Source organism: Littorina saxatilis, unplaced genomic scaffold (assembly GCF_037325665.1).
Source record: "Littorina saxatilis isolate snail1 unplaced genomic scaffold, US_GU_Lsax_2.0 scaffold_1910, whole genome shotgun sequence".
Classification (NCBI taxonomy): domain Eukaryota; kingdom Metazoa; phylum Mollusca; class Gastropoda; order Littorinimorpha; family Littorinidae; genus Littorina; species Littorina saxatilis.
In genome coordinates, this window is record NW_027129731.1 from 3,862 (window position 1) to 12,137 (window position 8,276).

General features: G+C 37.8%; 1 long non-coding RNA gene across 1 annotated transcript; it reads left to right on the forward strand.

Moving 5' to 3' along the window:
* The first annotated feature begins 378 nt into the window (after positions 1 to 378).
* Positions 379 to 5,923, forward strand: LOC138957964 (uncharacterized). Its single transcript, XR_011453246.1, has 2 exons — positions 379 to 642; positions 3,665 to 5,923. It is a non-coding gene; the product is annotated as an uncharacterized lncRNA (long non-coding RNA).
* The last annotated feature ends 2,353 nt before the right edge of the window (positions 5,924 to 8,276 follow it).

The window sequence follows — 8,276 nt, forward strand, 5'->3', positions numbered from 1 at the left end:
TTATTTCTTAAACGTATACAATAAGTATCATTATTAATTACAGGTGTATTTTTTTTATTAATTACAGGTGTATTTTTTATTAAATACAGGTGTATTTATTATAAATTACAGGTGTATTTATTTTTAAATACAGGTGTAATTATTATTAAATACAGGTGTAATTATTATTAAATACAGGTGTATTTATTATTAAATACAGGTGCATTTATTATTAAATACACCTGTATTTATTATAAAATACAGGTGTAATTAATGATAAATACACCTGTATTTAAAAATAAATACACCTGTATTTAAAAATAAATACACCTGTATTTAAAAATAAATACACCTGTATTTAATAAAAAATACACCTGTAATTAAAAATAAATACACCTGTATTTAAAATTAAATACACCTGTATTTAATAATAAATACACCTGTATTAATCAGTTATTAGTCACGTGGTTAAGCGACTTAAAAACTTGGACTGGGAATCCACATGAAAAACACTAAGCTTATACGCGTCTTCATAGCCTCGCTTTGCCGCCTTTTGACAGACTGAACAGCTCAAGATGGCGGGGGTGGCAAATGTCCCTGATGTTTTGGAAGGTTTGCGAGTGCAGTTTTAATTAACGCTGTTGCCCAGGCTCGCACAGCAGGGTAAGTTAATTGTTTTATCAGACGAATTCGGTTCTTGTGACGATCTACATCGAGTCAGTGGGGCATCCACATCCAGTAGTTGAACTTGAACGGAGGCCTGTGCGCGTTTTTGACCAAAGATCAAAAGATCGGTGCGAGAGCTCGTGTTATCGGTAATCTTGAACTTTAGCGTGTTAAATTCATAGCTCTTAATTCAGAGGCATTTAAGTCTCCAAATTTGTAGAACCTGTACTTGTAATCATAACAAGTCATTTTAGATCCCTTTGAAGTTACGGAATGAACTCCGATGATGAACTGTACGAATGCATTTGACCCATCAAAGAAGAAATTATCCGTGTGACCAGACAAGGGAGACAACTCTTTCGTGTAGATGATGTCCCATGGTTGACAACGTACACCATTTTCGGTGCATTTTCGTCACGCTAAAGTTCAAGATTACCTTGTTATCTGTGTGTGTGTGTGTGTGTGTGTAATCCGTTGTAAAGTGTATATTATGATTATTTGGTGGCGGCGGCAGTGGTACGTATATAATCTCATATGGAAAGCCGTTTGGCTCATAACAAACCTTGATTGATATGGGTTAAAGCTGTGGTCTATTTATGACTTTCCGGGGCTACGAGGTTGAAAAATAGGGACAAAATCATGTACAGATTTCTGTACAGCAAACACTACCCGAAACCCCACTTATACGGCGTGTATGACCTTGAGAGCTTCAGTCAACGCTTGAAAAAAACATCTGATTTGCTCTCGCAGAGCTGAGCATATTTGTTGTCAAGAAGGATCGAGCAGAAAAAATAAACGACTTGGCAGGGATTCGAACTCAAGGCATCGGGGCCTCGAAATGTCGGGGCCGATGTCTTAACCGCTAGGCCACTACACCAGTATTGTCAAAGATAAAAAATTGATAATTTTATATCATTCTACGCTTGAATTATCATTTATGCATTGCAAAAACGTAAAAATTGACATTAAAATTTGCCTTTATTTGCAAACATGTTTTACAGAATCGCAGTACATGTTTACACCGTCATGCTACACGACATTCGCGCCATGCAAATAGCTGCGATATCTCTATTTACAACATGCAAGAAAATGACAAGAACAGTAATTGAATCTCTCCAAAGCCAGTTGAAACCAGACATCTAAGAAATAGTTATACATGTATTCACTTCTGAACAACCGGCACGGTTGGCCTAGTGGTAAGGCGTCCGCCCCGTGATCGGGAGGTCGTGGGTTCGAACCCCGGCCGGGTCATACCTAAGACTTTAAAATTGGCAATCTAGTGGTTGCTCCGCCTGGCGTCTGGCATTATGGGGTTAATGCTAGGACTGGTTGGTCCGGTGTCAGAATAATGTGACTGGGTGAGCCATGAAGCCTGTGCTGCGACTTCTGTCTTGTGTGTGACGCACGTTATATGTCAAAGCAGCTCCGCCCTGATATGGCCCTTCGTGGTCGGCTGGGCGTTAAGCAAACAAACAAACAAACAAACAAACTTCTGAACAATGGGCGGATAGAGATATAAATCATGCTGCTTCAAGAATAACATAACATGAATTCATATCAATGTTTTTCCTTCATTTTCTCAATTGGCGCAGTAGCCTAGTGGTTAGGACATGAGACACGAAGTCGAGAGTTCGAATCTTCGCCGGGGCTTTTATTTTTTCCCCTTGATCTCTCTTGAAGATAAAATATGATCAGTCTTGAGAGAGCAAACCGGCTGTTATCCCTGAAAAATTCAAGCGTTGACTGAAGCTCTCAAGGTCATACACGCCGTATAGGTGGGGTTTCGGGTAGCGTTTGCTGTACAGAATTCTGTACATGATTGTATCCCTATTTTTCAACCTCGTAGCCCAGGAAAGTCATAAATAGACCACAGCTTTAATCTCCAGAGCTGTGTACCAGGGAAAACCATGTTATAAAGTAGACTTTTTATTAAATTTAACTTGAGACATTTAAGCTGTACAAATTAATTTCATTCACAAATACTAGTTTCATAAATATCCTTGGCCTGCAGAGATAGAATAACAAATACTTGCACATTTTGTTTGTCTTAGTGTTCAGTAAAAGTACAAAGGTTTTAAAGTAAAGCACCTTATGTACGTGTGTATACGCTTTGTTGATAAACTCGGTGTATGATGTATGTTATGCTGTGTTTATGTGTATATAAAGGAAATAAAATGTTAAAAAAAAAAAATTTAATAAAAAAATTAAAAAAAATTAAAAAAAAGTAAAGCACCTTCATAACATGGAAACCGGAAGTTGTGACATGAATTTGAATACTGCTAACACTACCAAGAAAATAATATTCTATGTTGTTTTGTTGCAAGTCTGCATCATTAACAACCTGGAGTATTACTGGAAAAAAAATTATTACTAAAGAAAATATGTATACTCTCGATACTCTCCATGCACATGATTTTTGTGCAGACGAGAATTTTTGCAATTCAATAAAAGGGCGACCACTTAGTAAAGTCTTGGTTCAATTATGTTCTTTTTATGGGTTAGTTGTTAGCAACAATGTAACCGACAAACTTCAAACTGAATTTTGGTGCTTTCCTCTAACATATATTATATATTTGAAAAACATCAATGTTTACCTGTGTCAAGTTTCTTTTTTGGGAGAGTATACATTCAAGTTGCCATTTAATACATGTTTTAAGGACTGAAAATACATGTCACAAAATGGGAAACGACCCAGGAGAATAACTTATATGTAAAGCAGCAAATGATAAACACATGGTTTTACCCCTGAAAGCTCCAAAGATTTGGGAAAATGAATCTCGTTTGCCTTCACATATCAAACTGAACGTCAAGCAGCTCAAAAAAAGTCTCAAGAAAAGTTACGCTTTCAAAATAGCATTTCATTCTGTGTCGCAAAGCATGCTTAACATTTCTACGCTTCTACAAATGAACACAAGCATGCAATAATTCCCTCTCTTTTGAGTCCTGGTACTTGTATGCTTATTAAGAAAGCGGGATGATGTTTCCTTTATTTCAGAATTTCTTTTTTGTCTTGTTTCAGATGGAAAGTGCGGAGAAACCACCATCTCAGATTTCGTGTTTTTCATGTCTGGGAGCCGGTCCACAGTACCAGGAGGGTACCAGAGTCCTCTGACCGTGGTGTTTGTGGACACACCCGAAAAGCCACGCCCCAGAGTGTCAACTTGTGCCCTCAGAATGCAGGTGTCTGCCCGACACGTCAAGAACTGAGGCAGAAGCTGTCCCAGGCTGTTCTTGAAGGGGGTGGATTTTATTTATTGTAAAAACTTTCCTTCAATGGTGCGTTTAGTTTCTGCTTGGTAGCCGTAGCTGTTGGTGTTTCTATCTGTACACACCCTGGGGGGGGGGGGGGGGGGGGGTTAACGTTGAACTTTGAAATCTTAAAATTATTAAGACAAGGTGTGTGTGGTTTTTTTCTCTCCGTAAAATAAGCTTTATTTTAGGTGCCTGTACCGTACATCATTTCTTACTTGCTATTAAATGCAAGAGAGAGACTTTCGAAGATTTGATGTTTGTGTTTCGCATTATTTTTGCTTGGTAGCCGTAGGTGTTGGTATTTCTTTCTGTACACACCCTGCGAAAAAATGTTTGTTCTGCAATTTTGAAGGGAATTCACAAATGTATTCAAACTGAATTATTTGAGGTCATGCTGCAAAGGAAGAAAAAAACATGACCCTGATTTAACCGGTTTCCTATACTCCTTTACATACCTTGTTTTTGTTTTGATTGTTTTCTTTGCTTTTTGCAGGGGGGGGGGGGGGGGGTGTTTAACGTTGAACTTTGAAATCTTAAAATTATTAAGACAAGGTGTGTGTGGGTTTTTTCTCTCAGTAAAATAAGCTTTATTTTGGGTGCCTGTACCGTACATCATTTCTTACTTGCTATTAAATGCAAGAGAGAGACTTTCGAAGATTTGATGTTTGTGTTTTGCATTATTTAAATTGCCGTTGTGTTTCAAGAGTGTGTTCTGTTCTTATTTGTTTTTTTGCACCACTGTTTGTCATTATGTTGCCTGCTTTTCGTGTTCCGTGTAACGCTGTCCATGGAAAACATGTAAAGCATTGTATTTCTCTCGACTATTGATCAAGTAAACTAAGCACTTCACATCATATCAGGTATCAGTTACCTAATGTACAGAATAAATGGTTCAACCCCCCTACTACACGAATAACACGTTGCCAGCAAAATATCAAAAGCACTCGGACTAGTGTTACAGTGTCCCATACAAAACTTGGCAATATACACCATAAACCGGATACAAACAAATCAATTGCACGCTAACAACTTTGTTATACTGTCTCATAATGGTATACAAATTAATAAACTCAAAAGCGTTTGTAACAGTTATGATAATGTGATATTCGTGCCCTGTGTAACGATAGTCTGTTTTTATGTTTTACCAAATTAACCAAAACTGGCGTTGTCTACTGCTTTTCCTTTTATAGTTTTACACTCCTCTGTAGTGAAGGTCACTGCTCACACAAGGGCGGGGATGTAGCTCAGTCCTGTTGGCCGCTGTCAGCGCGAGTTCGTCCCCACGTTCGGCGAGAGATTTATTATTGCTCACAGTCAACTTTGTGTGCAGACTCTCCTCGGTGTCCGAACACCCCCGTGTGTACACGCAAGCACAAGACCAAGTGCGCACGAAAAAGATCCTGTAATCCATGTCAGAGTTCGGTGGGTTATAGAAACACGAAAATACCCAGCATGCTTCCTCCGAACGCGGCGTATGGCTGCCTAAATGGCGGGGTAAAAACGGTCATACACGTAAAAGCCGTGGGAGTTTCAGCCCATGAACGAACAAACGGCTCACACAATTTCAGCTTTCTTGTTTAGTTTATAAATTTCAGCCTCAATTCCTCGTCTCTGTAACCAGTATTAAATAGTGACTGTTTTGCTAACTGTTCAGCTGTCACCTGCCAAGTAGAACCGATGTATTCTTTATGATGTGATAAAATTAAATTATTCATTCCACTTTGTGATGGATGAACTTGCAACTGCCAAGTATTACCAGTCTTATGATGGGATAAAAATTAAGTATTCATTCCATTTTGTGATAGGTTAACTCTCAACTGCCAAGTAATACCAGTCTAATGATGTGATAAAAATATTCATTCCATTGTGTGATGGGTTAACTCTCACCTGCCAAGTATTACCAGTGTGTCTTGTGATGTGATAAACATAAAGTATGCATTCCATTTTGTGATGATTTTCCTTATTTAAAGTGTATTTTCTGCATGACACTTGTTTGATTAAAATTAATTGTATTTGTGGCAGACAACTTGAGTTATGTTTTGTGTTTTTGTAAAAACAACTTGTTTTTTTTAATATGACTGGAAATGAGACTAGCAGCCATGAATCCATAACTACATTTTGCTGTCCATCATAGACATCTCACACGCACATGTTCATTGCCTCACCATACAGGAATCAAAATCCATACAAACAATTTGTATTATCCAATATTCAAACTTGTCATACACATTTATTCATACACAAGAATTATGTGTCATACACATTCAAGCAATCAAGATCCAATAAATGTATATAATTGATGTTCTTAAAAAGACTACACACACACCTAAATATATAGGTGATCTTTGAAATGTGACATTTACATGCAAAATTCAGAATGCAAACAGAGCTTTGGCTTGCAAATGTAATAGTCATTAACCAGCACATAATATGAATAATTTTTGAAATTGTTGTGATACTGATTCAATTTTTCACATAAAATCAGAATTTCATTTATTTTAGTTTCCTGATACAAATGATTCGTCTAGCTTACCTTGAATAAACATACCAATACGTCAAAAAGTAGGACATCTGAGCTCAAAGATTAATAGTTTGGTTTGAAAAATCTCTAAATACACATAATTACAAAAACAAAACAAAATTCCGTGATAGAACATGTACTGATCTTGCAACTAAAGTAAAAAGGGGACTCGGGTGTGCTGTTAAATTTGTTGGCACATTTTAGTATCTAAAACTCACCTTTGATTTTAGGGGGTGCCTATTCTTTCTTTATTTTGTGTTTAACATTGTTTTCAACCACGAAGGTTATATCGCGACGGGGGAAGGGGGGAGATGGGATAGAGCCACTTGTCAATTGTTTCTTGTTCACAAAAGCACTTAATCAAAAATTTGCTCCAGGGGCTTGCAACGTAGTACAATATATTACCTTACTGGGAGAATGCAAGTTTCCAGTACAAAGGACATAACACTTACATACTGCTTGAGTAAAATCTTTACAAAAATTGACTATTCTATACAAGAAACACTTAACAAGGGTAAAAGGAGAAACAGAATCAGTTAGTCGCCTCTTACGACATGCTGGGGAGCATCGGGTAAATTCTTCCCCCAAACCCGCGGGGGGTACCTATGCGACTGACCACAATGTTTACTTTCATCAGGCACAAAGTTCTTCAGCAGAAGAATGATTAATATTCTAGCAACAAACATGCAATAAATTCATACATGATTATTGATGTTCAAAAAATGCTCTACACTACTTCACCAAACTAAATGGAGAACTGAAAATGTTTAAAACACTTTCTTTCTTTATTTGGTGTTTTCAACCACGAAGGTTATATCGCCACGTGGAAGGGGGGGGGGGGGGGGGGGGGGGGAGATGGGATAGAGCCACTTGTAAATTGTTTCTTGTTCACAAAAGCACTAATCAAAAAATTGCTCCAGGGGAAAACACTAACCATAAACAATAAACACCACTATGAGGTTTGATAGGTAACTTAAAGGGACCTTGACCTTCAATGAACGTTGCAAAAAGCTTATGTTCTGATGAATATGGGTGAATGAGGCACCATTGAATATAAAAAGAAAAATAACTGATTTGACTCTAGTTAAACTATGGCGCTCATGGCATCATACCAAAGTTTGAACGAGTATCCCTTTCACTGTTCTGTACAGCTGTGAAAACACAGTGAGACATAATAATAATGAACATAAATTAATCACCCCTTCTCGCCAGAGCTCACGGCAATACACAATAGCAAAACAAATCAGAGCATTCACACACCGACACACACAAAGTCGTTAAAGGTTTATTGGCTGCGGCAATAATAGCCGCAAGAATAATCCTTTAGTTCGTTCAAAGTACCCAAGCATGTCCTGTATATAAAAGTAAGGCGATTGAGATTTTATTTTGTTTTTTTTACACAAGCCAGAGAACACCAGTGCTTGTGAGAGCAAAACGTTTGCCCGTAGGGAAGTGAACCTTCCTTATCTTTCGCACCAGAGAGCTGTTCAAAAGGGGTATTGTGCAAGTTGGCTATTAAACCATTGTAATTCGGAAAATGTCTTTAACCTTCGCCGGCACTCGTGGGTCCGTGCGGACCCAGAAGGGTGTTTGATTGCAAATATCTTTTAAACGAGTTGGAATTTTTTAATGAGCTTTTAGAAATGCTACAGACACCTAACAAGCTATCATCTCCTAAAAACTCATTAAATTTCAGTGATAATTAATTAATTAATTAATGGTCAAATTTAGACTACACACGGAAGCATTTGTGGGGACGTGCGGACCCATACTTCTCAAAGAAGGAAAAGCGTGTATACCCTTCCGAGGCACTCGTGGGTCCGTGCGGACCCAGAAGGGTGTTTGATTGCAAATGAGA